Here is a 12,630-nt window from a genome sequence, read left to right as displayed (position 1 = left end):
ACAATCCGGACATGCTCATAAGTTCAATATCACCCAATGGAGCAAACAAAACTATCAAAACTCCAATCTAGAGTTATTTACACACAAGTCAACATCTGGTCAACCATTTCAACTTAAGCTTTCAACCTTGAGACAAAGTGTCTCAATTCATTTCGAAATCCCTCTAGACCCAAAACGAGTACCCCAGCAAGTCACATAGCAGCTATTATGCACAAAATGAGCAGTAAATAGGGAAAGAAGGCTACAACTCTCAAAATGGCCGACCGGGTCGTTACATTACATCATTGAGATTTCTGTTGTAATGACCTAGCCGGGCGTTTTGAGTGTTGTTGCCCCGTTCCCCCATTTGCTACTCATTTTATGCTTAATGGTTGTTATGAGAGTTGCCAGGTAGTTGGCTTGGTTCCAAGGATGTTTCGGAATGAGTTTAGACACTTAGTCTCAAGGTTGGGAGCTTTAGTTGAAAAGGTTGACCGGATATTGACTTATGTGTTAACAACTCCAGAATGGAGTTTTGATGGTTCTGTTAGATCTGTTGGGTAATTTTGGACTTAGGAGTGTATCCGGATAGTGATTTGGAGGTTTGTAGTTGAATTAGACTTGAAATGGAAAAAGTTGGAATTTTAGAAGTTTGACCGAGAGTTGACTTTGTGGTTACAGGGCTCAGATTGGGATTTTGGGAGTTGGAGTATGTATGTTGTGTCGTTTGTGACTTGTGTGCAAATTTTAAGGTCAATCAGACATGATTTGATAGGTTTCAACGTCGAATGTAGAAGTTGGAAGTTCATAAGTTCATTAGGCTTGAATCAAAGGTTCGTGGTTTTAGCGTTATTTGATGTGATTTAACGCATCGAGCGAATTCGTATGATGTTTTAATATTTGTTAGTATGTTTGGTTAAGGTCCTAGGGGACTCGGGTGGATTTTGGATGGTTAGCGGATTCATTTTGGACTTGGAGATTTGCTGAAATTTTCTGGTACACTAATCTAGTTTCCTTATACGCGACCGTATGGACAAGTCCACGATCGCGTAGTCTTAATTGGGAAATGAAGGCCTTTGTTCTACACATTTGCGAGACGGGGACTGCGATCGCGTAGTTTTGGGGTGTAATGACTCACAAATGCGTGGCTAAGGTCGTGTTCGCGTTGAGTATATGAGGCGACAGCTAAGGTCACACGTCTGTTCTTCGCGATCGCACGGAAAGGGACGCAATCATGTAGGTTAAGGAATCCGTTCTTCGCGTTCGTGTGAGGATTGACGCGTTTGCGTAGGGTTAAATTTCTGGGTAGTTGAGTTGTGCTTCGCGATCGCAAAGCAATATCCACGATTGCGATTAAGGATATCTAGGTAGACTTAAATATTTCAAAAATGAGGGTTTGAGCCTATTTCACAAATTTGATTTTGGGAGCTCGACTGGAGGCGATTCTTGGAGAGATTTTCAAGGGAGTGATTGGGGTAAGTGATTCTTACTTAGCTTTGGTTAAATTCCATGTTTATATCCTTTATTTCATCATTTAATTAGTGATTTGGGTTGAAAAATTAGGGAAAAATGGAGGAAAGTCTTTAGACCGATTATTGGGGATTTGATCAAGATTTTGATATCGGATTTGAGTAATTTTGGTATAGGTGGACTTGTGGTTGAATGGGTGTTTGGATTTTGTAACTTTCCTCGGATTTCGAGACGTAGGCCCGTGGATTGACTTTTTGACTTTTGATTAAGAACTTAGTATTTTTATTTGGAATTGATTCTTATAGCTTGAGTTGATCGTATTGAATTGTTTGTGGCTAGATTCGAGGCATTCGCAGGCTGTTTCACAAGGTAAATGCTTGTTGGAGTAGAGTTTTGCACAATTCGAGGTAAGTAACACTTCTAAATTTGGTTCTAAGGGTGTGAAACCCCGAGTTACGTGTTATGTGATAAGTGTTAAGGTAACACACATGCTAGGTGACGAGCGTATGGGCATTCACCCTAAGAATTGTGACTTACTCAATTCCATGGGATTGTATAGTTGAATAATCTCGTTGTTACCCATATTTTCACCATGTGTTAGAGAAATTGAGTTGCCCATCATGCTAGAAATCCAGCTTATGCTACGAGTTGGTACTGTTGGGACTCATAGAGGTCGTATTACATGTTGAACTATTTGCTTAACTTGCCATTTTATACTCAGTCACAACTATTTTTTGCATATCATATCTAAGTCTCTGTTGTCCTTTATTGACACATCATATCATCATTGTTTGGGCTAATTATCATGATTCTTGTGAGCTCGAGAGACTGGAGAGATTAATGATTGAGTGATTCTGATGGTCTATTGTGAGTGATATTCATGGGATCGGGCTACACGCTGCAGTAGTCTTTACTGATTCATACCAGAATTTGGCTTATTATAGCGCTTGGGCTGGATCGGCCCCTCCAGAGTCTGCACATGCACAATGGATGCAGTTGCTAGCAATTAATTTACATTCGGGCCGAATCTGCCCTAGTTTTATTTGCATTTGGTCTAGATCTACCCGGAGCTGGATCTGCCCTGTTCTATGTTGAATTTTATTGCAAAACCTGAAAGCATGTCTAAATTCTTGTACCGTTATTTGTAGATTATGAATTTCTAAGATATCATGTCATATTTTTCTATAATTTTCCATATTGTTAATGTTGTATGTGGACTGTAACACTAGAACCCATCACTACCTTCAGTCCAAAGATTAGATTTGTTACTTATTGAGTTGGTTGTACTCACGTTACACCCTGCAGCTCGTGTGTAGATCCAGGTATTTTCCGTCACGGCGGTTGCTGATTCACAGAGTTCAGATATTCGGAGGTCATTTAGGCAGCTACATTAGCGTCCGCAGGCCTTGACTCTCCTTCCCTATCTTTCAGTTTATTATTTCAGTTCTACTTTCCAGACATTGTGCTAGACTATGTCATTATGTAGATGCTCATGTGCTCAGTGACACCCCAATTTTGAAAAACATTATATATCGAGTTATGATATTCTATTCCGTCTTATGAGATTTTTATTTATTTAAACTGTTATAGTATATTTCAAAGTCGAAAGTGTTGGAAATGTCTGAGTAGTCAGCTTGCCTAGTACTACGATAGGCACCATCGCGATAGGTTGGGTTCTGGGTCGTGACATCAATTTTCAAGTGTGGTAGCTTTTCCTTCTCCATTTTTAATAAGTTATGCTTTTCTTTGTTTGTGCAAATGGCATGTGAATTTGTGATTTTATTGACCTACTTATCTGCATAGAGGTGCTTATGATGGCTTACTTGATAGTATTTTGATATTATTAAATGAAATACAACATGAAAATCGAAAATCACAATTAGTATACAAGTTTATATTGAACTATGTTATGGAGTCTTGTCTAGTAGTGGCAGGAAACTAAAACATAAATATTGGCAAGACTGTTTGGCAGCTGCAGCTTTCGTAGCTTCTTCTGTATTATGTGGTACCATCTCATAGGTGCTTATTTTGATTGCATGGTCTTTTTCTTTGGAAGTGTTACATTTCTCACTTTTCCTATGTAAGGGTAATTGGTTTATGTTGTAATGCTGCTACTGGTTCCAACGAAGCCAGAAACCAATTTTCCTGCTTTATTGACTGGCGTGATAGCGCTACTCTTTTTCGTGTCCACGCTCAGTCTTCAGCTAGCTAAACTCCTATTTTATTGGAGTTGTGCATCCGTCTTTTTACTGTTCTTTATGAATCTCTTCCAAATTTGATTCTGCTCTATGTTGGAGCATTTCTATGAATATTATTCTGATCTAAGCATCTTATTCTTTGTCCAGTACTAGAAAGCATCAACTCCTCGTTTTAATCAATATTTAAAATTCAAGAATATGACCGATACGTTAAATTAGTCAGTGCGTCTCCCCTATTAGTTTTTTTGTAGAGCTGTCAAGAATAAAATTGTGGACTGTCTGCCTGGAATGCTTGAGTGTCTTATTGTATAAGTGAAAGAATATAGATCGAAATTCTGGTAAAAAGAATTATCACAGAGGCTTTCTCCATGTTTCCACCGTTGAAACCTTAGTTGTTTGTGATAGACATCCCAGTCCACATGGTGTAGTTCTGAAAATGACCCCAACTTTCTAGTTCTCATTTTGTTGACACCCTTCGGCCTTCGCTGCTGCTACAGAGAATACCCAACAGCTCCCTTTTGTTGAAAAATGTGTAAGTAATTTCAGTTTTCTTTTTCTTGCAATCTGAATTAGATGAAAAAGAGAAAGAAGATGGAAAAATATTTCTTCTGTAACCACAATTTCTTTCTTTCTGTACAGGCGTGACATTGCCTCTCTTTTTCATGTCCACTCTCAGTCTTTAACTGATTAGACCCCTATTTGAATTAGGGTCCCGTCCTTTTAATATTATTGATGAATCTCTTCCATGTTTGATTTTGTTCTATGTTAGAGCATTTCTGTGAATACTGTACTGATCTAAGTGGTCTTATACAGTACTGTGGCGTAGCTGTTGTAAAATTAACTATTAGCTAACAAGAAAATGAATTTACTATGAACATTACCAAAATAATTATTTTTCTTTATAAGATAAACAAGGTGCTGGAGCATTTTGCAAAAATCCAGGAGAGTTCTAACTACAAAACTTGAATAGAAAATATTGACTGCAAAATGGTTCTACTAAGCTTAGAGCATGAGATTTCTGAAGCATGTTATTTTACATGTTCTATAACATATGAAATTCCGACGGACTTTTATATGAAGTCAAGGAAAGGTAAAGCAATTCTACATATGAGAGAATTGTACCATAGTTAGAGTATGATTCGGAAATAAAAAGAATGTGTTTCTTACCTATTCAGACAAGGGTTCTCCATCGTCCATATTATAAATTTTGCAGCAATAATATTACCATCAGTCTCAAGAACCATCCATCAGCATATATTCAGAACACCAAAACATTTTAGTAAACCTTTCGCTTATTAAAAGTTGGAAAATAAGGCAACAGTGTAAAGTGGTTAGTAGGATGAATATAGTCTTGAAAATTAACAGTAGTAGTTACTAAGCATGCATATTTGCTGCTGCAAATTCGTCTAACCTCTCGTTTTAACTAGCAAGTATATTTATGCATAAGTTTCCTTCTTTTGCCAGTTAAATCAAACCAAATATAAACTCATGATGTTTTCACTATTTTCATTAAAGAATCCGCCCTCTCTATCAATTAGAACTCGTGTAATAACCTTTATAAGCTACTTATCATCTCTTTTGATACACATAGATGGTTAGATTTTTATTTTCTAGTTTCCAAGATAAGTTCCATGTTTACTGATACTTGTGAATATTATAGGACAAATTTGACATTGATGATATAAAAGATCAACGAGATCATGTCTTGAAACATATGAGAAAGTTATGAAAAAATTATAGATGATCGTTGCACAAGAATATTAAGTTTAAGCCATTTCGTAATGCTCTAAGAGATGTGCCAAATGGGGTAAACAAGAGTGATTGGTAATGGCCCGTAAATGAGCACTTTTTAACTGAAAAATTTAAGGTATGATTTCATAGCTATTTATTAACATCTTGTTATATTAAGTGGCTAACCATAAAGTTTTCAATGAGTTCTCAATTTAGGAAAAAAGTGCAAGAAACTTGGTCAATAGGTCTAAGTTGAGTATGCCTCATCGTAGGGGTAGTAAGTCAATTAGAGAGATCATTTATGAATTGGTAAATCTTGCAAACTATTAAGAAACCTCATCCTTGTTAAAAGGATTTCTTTGACTTGTTTATTTTTCATGTGAAGGAAGGTAAAGATGGTAACCCATTAGATGTGGAAAGTATTTTTTTTGAGACTCGTAAGAAGGACAATAAGCTTGTTGAACCTGAAACCAATGAAAAATTTGTATGTTTATTAATAAATTTTATTTTGCATCATTTGTTTACTCTGTTGCAGTATTTTAATTAAATAATCTTTTATTTTATAGGTTAAAATCCAAGAAGTGGTGCAATTTGAATCGTCTCTTACAAATATTGAGGTTGTAGAGAGGTGCTTTGGACCTCAACACAAGAGTCATGTAGTTGAATTTGGTGGTAGGATAATCGCTAAGGAGTTGAAAGATGGTAACTCCTCGAAAGCTGCATTATTAGAGAAGCTAAATGCTACTGAAAAAGATAGCGAATCACTAAAAGGACGCCTAGAAGGGACATAGAGTAAATATAATGTGTTAAAAAGTAAATACGTGCATCTTGCAAGTGCAGTATTTGATCAGACTTCATCACCATCTTCAAGTGAGCAATAGGTTGAATGATTATTTAATAGGTTAGTAGATTGAAATTCTATTGTATTCTGTGATAAAATTATTGCAATGTTCATGTGGATTTTTTTTCTTTATGTTGATAAGATTTATGAATAAACAAATATGTAGTCTTTGAAACAAGTGAATTTAAGAAGAATGAAGTTTCAAATATTTTGTACATGTGTAGCAAGGTTACAAACTTTATTATCCTGTTATCGGGAAGTTTAGAAAAGCTAAAGGAGATTTTCTCGGCAGCTGCTCAGTTCACTTTATGTGAAAGTATATAAATTTGAATATAGGAAAAGTTAAACACCAAGATTTCACTTTACGTCTCTACATTGTTAGTAGCATCTCATTGCGAGAAATTTGTTTTTTAGGATGACAGAGTTACTTGTATGTTTTAGTTCTCATTTCATCCGTAGTTGCATGTAAGTCTATTTTTTCAGTTTGTAGAAGCAAAAACAAGACACATTGTGCATACCTTGTGCAAAATCTGATGAGAGTTCATTTCTTTTTCCTTTTTCTTTTACCTACAAAGTATAGATTGAATTCCATCTAACTGAATAACTAATTAAATTGTCCAAGATTCGAAGTTGTATATTAACCATGAATAATTTAATGTTCTCAAGGCATTCAATGACCCTCAGGCAAGACATGTTAAGATTTCTCATTGATGTTAAGACATTATGCAATGAGATCAACTCAATAAATTAGGAAACGTCCAGTAGGAATAAGAAAATATAATGCGTTTCTATTTCAATAAAGCGACTAGCAGAGTACATTGCTTTTTCAAAACAACAAAAACAGATACATAAACCAATCAAGAACCAAAGTTCAAGCTAGTTATTTTTTGCCTTCCAATATATCTTATCTGCTATTTCACAAAAACCTCTTTATAGAAATATGTTACTGCTATGCACATTGTACTCTCTGTTCTCCGCCATTATGCATCTCATCGTCCTCATCATATGCCTCTCATTGAACATCTTGTTTCCTTTATCAAAGCAAAATCTGCAACACTTCTAATGTCTCCGTTTTCTAATCATTGTACATAGACAGAGAAAATTTAATATGGCATTTTTCTGCTACAATACTGTCCACTGTTATGTCATCTAATCTTTGTCTTATTTAAATTTCTTATTTATGGTCATCAATGTTGCCTCCGGAATTAGTAAACATATAGCCTTCTGTAGGAGGTTGCCAATGCTAAGAATATTTGGGAAAATTGATAAGAATTGAGGATGACGATGAGCTGTTGGAGATTGCCAATGCTAAGGCAGATGCATGAGCAAGCATGGTTATATCATGTCTCTCTGCCCAGCTCTGACTACCTGAAACAGCTTAATTCTTTTTTTAGATATAAACTATTCAGTAATTCAAGAACCAGTAAGCTAAGGCATGAACAATACTGAACGAAAAATAGAAAACCTTCATGTGTTGTTACTTTTGCTGTACTTCTTTTTTCTTCTAAGATATAAATTTTATGTGACCATTTGTATGTTTAAAAGATTTAATGTCGAGACACAGGCATTTAGTCTTTCCTGAAATTGGAAATAAAAATGGTGAAACCATGCTACAGATTAGTTTTTACATTACTTTTTTTCCAAAACCTGTGGATATGGGGTGATTCTACAGTGTGCTACGTGGATAATTTGTCACTGTTTGGCATTTAATAAATGAGCTGGTTTCTCCATTCACCATTTTTGTGCCATTCTGATTTGGGCTTCAATTGGAAGTTACCGCTTTTTAAGTGTGCACTTATTATAAAAAATAATTTAATTTGTTATGTTAACAGCTAGATATGATCTTTCTTTGTTAAACTGGCATACATCTGATCTTTTTTCTTTAGTTGTTTATTCTTTGTTACTAAATTGGTATATATTTATTATGTTAACAGATCAAACATTTGAAATTCCTAGACCCATCCTTGAAGAAAGTGTATAAGATGTTTATGTTTTGTTAGGAATGGTTTAAAGACACCGTACATATGTCGCAATTTTATGTTTCTCTTTTATGAATTATTAAAATGATGTCATACAATTCAGATTGGTTTTAGGTAAATAAGATAGTTTAGTTCTTTTTATTAACAAAGATATCAAGTATTTAGTTTATTTTCTTGATGGGTGTGTATGAAATCATATATGAAATAATAAATAAATATATCTATTATAATAATTTAAATTTTGTTCTTAAAAGTAGTTGTACAACTAATGAAGGGAATAACGGTCTCTAAAAGCACTTGGAATGACAAGATTGGTTGTTGTCATTAAAGACTTTTAACGACTGGACAATAAATTAGCAAAGGGGTCTTGTCGTTAAAGGGATATATAACGACCGAAAATTATGTGATAACTCCTACTGGATAACAATTTTTTATTTGGATGCAGGCATAACAGATACAACATCATCAAAGGTATCTGCAAAGGATGCACGACAAAGACCATTATCCCCACATCGGTAGGTACTACCAAGCCGAAACGCGTCAAGCTAACAATCACTTCTCTTCCTCGTATTTATTCATCGCTCTCGCTGCATAGTGCTAAGCACTGCTCACATTGTATTGTGTGAGGCTAAGCATTGCCTCCATAATTACATAAGGCTTAACGCTGCCTTTCTTTGATAGGGATAAGCACTACCCTCATTACATTATATGAGGCTAAGCATTGTCGTAGTCATTATATAAGGCTAAACGCTGCCTTTCTCCGCATAGGGGCTAAGCACAGACCTCATTACTCGCATGAGGCTAAGACATCACTGCACAAGGCTAAACATTGCCTTCATTCGCATAGGGATAAGCACTGGCCTCATTATCAGTATAGGGCTCAGCACTGCCCTCATCTCACACAAGGCTAAGCACTGCATTCCTTCATTCTCGCATATGGCTAAGCATTGCCTATTTCCTCTATTGAAAATCAATATTGCCGCATCTCCGCATTTTGTGGGATGAAACATCACCACATTGTCCGAAAGCGTCATAGTCCAAAGGCATCATCTTCATAGCCTTAGGACATCATTCCATGGCCTAAGGATCTCTCAAAATTGTACATCATTATTCAAAGGCATCATAGTCCAGAGGCACCATCCTCATGGCTCGAGGACATCATTTCATGACTTGCGAATCCTTCATTGTACGCCCCATGGCCCAGGACGTCATGGTCTAAGGACATCATCATCATCATCCAAAAGATAATTCTCATAGTCCGAACGGAATTTGTATCATGTTTAAATTTTCACAATAACTATATATATTCGTGTGCATCGTATTTTAAGTTTTGCAGGTAACTCGAGAGGTAATCGTTCTACAAGCCAGAGCAGTTCTCACTCCAATTTCTATTCAAAATGTTCACATCCCTTATTGTCCCCATGGTAACCGATAACCAGCAGTCGATTACTTTTTCTCTCGTAATCGCCCAACTATATTGTTTCATGCATCCATAACGTTCAATTTCGCACTATTGCCATCCATAACCTTCACCTAAATTATCAACTATTTATGACACTACTCTACTTAGAGAAAATCATTCTTCAAAACATATAATCTTTTCACAATGACTCCATCAGTCTCATCCGCCATTGGATCCAGAATTACACGTGGCATGATTTTCGTAAAACTAGAGAAATGTAGGCAACATGAGAACCAGGGTTTGGCCCCCATATTTTAAGAACCTCATACCCCATCTTGTTCATTCGGATAAAATTAATTATCATTTTCTTTACCCGACAATTCTTTCACTTTATTCGGGTAAAGAGCGTCAGCTATTGATACTCAATTTTACCCTTATATCTTATAAAGTATTCCATATACTTTCAAAATATTATTTTTTGCATTACCACCTATTTATAGAGATTATATATAGTTTATATAATTTTTATAGTTTTTAATTTATTTCTTGCATTTTTAATTTTTTGATATTTATTAATTACTCACTAAAATTATTTTGAGTAATTTAAATTGATTATTTACACCCATATGCATATTTTATAATATTTTACTCTATTTTATGCAATTTATTTGCACTTTTATTAGTATTTACAACATTTATAATATTAGCCTATATTCTTATAATATTACATTTATTATATTATTTATTTTAAAATAGATTTTTTTTATATTTTATAACTCTAAGTTATTATTTTTAAATCTTTAATTTTCAAATAATATTTATATTATTTATTATCTAATTTTATAATTTATTTTTAATTAATTTCGTGTATTTTAAAATCTGGCCCAAGTAAAGGCCAAATTTCGGACAATAATTGGCCCAAACCACTGGCCCAATATCCTTGAGCCCAAGACAAATGACCCCTTTAATTATAACCCGGTCGGGACCCATTTTACGACCCATCCCGCTTCACCTCTAATCCTGGTTGTTGATCTCAAATGATCAACGGCCCACAGCCATTCCCCTGTTTTTAATTACCCAATCACAAGCTCTAATCCTCATTTCCCACCGCCAGCCGCCCTCACAATCTCATCCTCTCCTTCTCCCCTGAGAAACCCTAGCCGCCTCATCCCTAATCCATCCCCAATTCGGGCTAGACAGGTAATGACTGTCACACCTCCTTTTTCCGCCCCCGCGAGGGGTGAAGGAGTTTTTTCCAATTAAAGGACAATCGAAACGGGATTTGTTTGTTTATTTCAGAGTCGCCACTTGAGAGATTTAGGGTGTCCCAAGTCACCAATTTAATCCCGAATCGAGGAAAAGAATGACTCCATAGTACAGTCTGCGAACCAGAAATCTGGATAAGGAATTCTGTTAACCCGGGAGAAGGTGTTAGGCATTCCCGAGTTCCGTGGTTCTAGCACGGTCGCTCAACTGTCATATTCGGCTTGTTTATCTGATTTTATACAATTATGCTCTCATGTGCAAGTTTTAACTCTTTACCGCCTTTATTATTATATTTTTTAAAAGAATGTGAACATCGTTTAAAAACATGTCTTTGGATTGCGTCACATGAAATGCACCCGCAATCCGGAACACATTTTTATTCAATGTTTTGGGATTTGAATTTGGGTCGCATGAAATGCACACCCGAGTTTAAGAAGGTAAGATTATTAAAATGTGCGCCTAAAGCGATTAGCGTATTTATTATTTTGGGTAAGGCCGTGAAGTTCGCTAAGCGGCCGATCCCGAATTCTAAGTAATTAACGCATGCATTTGTGAGGGCCCCGCAATCTGTGTGTTTTATTTGGCGAGGCTCGTCTCATTTTATTTAAAAGGATAAACCTATAGTGACTACATTTTTTCTATTAAGTTTGTCTCTAAAATAAAAGAAAATCCCTCAATTAATTACATGCTGAAAAAGACATAACTTATAAGTTATTAGTTTACGGCTAATGCAAATGGAAAATTGCAATCGAGTTTGTACAAAGAGAGATTGCTTCCGTTCTATATTCTATTATTTAATAACACTGGAACATGAGATTGACGCACAATAATATCAAAACAGATTAACTATTCTTTGATTAATTTAAATTAACATTATTAGATGAAGAAGTTATACATATGCAACCCCATTACTCATTAATCAGTCAACTACATTTTTATATAAATAAAGGAAAATTCTATTCAAACACAAATCTAAACAGGAGGAATTCAACAGGAACAAAGCCTGATTAATATTTCATTTCGCTTCAAGCCGAGAGTGTACAAATGTGTACCTGGAAATGGCAGTACAAGAAGAAAAGAAGGAGAAGTCAGCAGCAGTAGTAACACAGCAACGCAACAACAACCCACAACAACAATTTGAACCAGAATCAAAACCCAGGAAAATTTGAAGAAAAACCAAGCAAGCTCAATAGAACAAACCCAAAAGTTTGTGAACAAGCTAAACAACAACAACCCACGCGTGTATTAAACTCAAAACTAAACTCGTTTCTCACTTTGTTTTTGTTTTCTCTTTTTAAAACTCTACCACACTTCTTCAGATTTTCAGAATGTATTCCTCTAAGAATGTTCTCCCAAAAATACTCCAAGTTCTCCTCTCAAGTCTAAAGTCCAAGTCTTAGTCCTCAAGCTCTTTTAAAATGTGTCAAATGACTCTATTTATAACAAGACTCTTGTCTTGAATCCCCTACCCGAAATATTCCCCCAATTGCATGCTTTGTCCCCACTACTTAATGTTTTCTTTATTTTAAACCCTTGTCCCCCATGCTTAACATAAATAATTACATTATTCTCACCCCACTACATTATGTCTTGTCCCCCACTATATTAAACAATTATATCAACCCCAACCCATCACATCTTTGTCCCCCATGCTTAACATAAACAATTACATTATTCCCCCACTAATTTATGTCTTGTCCCCATTATATTAAACAATTATATCAAATGTTCAATTCCGAAAATACCCCTCCGACCTTACTGAAA

At 35.4% G+C, this 12,630-nt stretch overlaps 1 long non-coding RNA gene across 1 annotated transcript; it reads left to right on the top strand.

Moving 5' to 3' along the window:
• Positions 1 to 3,460: 3,460 nt before the first annotated feature.
• LOC138874601 (uncharacterized) lies at positions 3,461 to 6,434 on the top strand. Its single transcript, XR_011401627.1, has 2 exons — positions 3,461 to 4,179; positions 5,945 to 6,434. It is a non-coding gene; the product is annotated as an uncharacterized lncRNA (long non-coding RNA).
• The last annotated feature ends 6,196 nt before the right edge of the window (positions 6,435 to 12,630 follow it).

Source organism: Nicotiana sylvestris, chromosome 8 (genome assembly GCF_000393655.2).
Source record: "Nicotiana sylvestris chromosome 8, ASM39365v2, whole genome shotgun sequence".
In the NCBI taxonomy this organism is placed as follows: Eukaryota; Viridiplantae; Streptophyta; class Magnoliopsida; order Solanales; family Solanaceae; genus Nicotiana; species Nicotiana sylvestris.
This window is presented reverse-complemented; position numbering and strand designations above follow the sequence as displayed.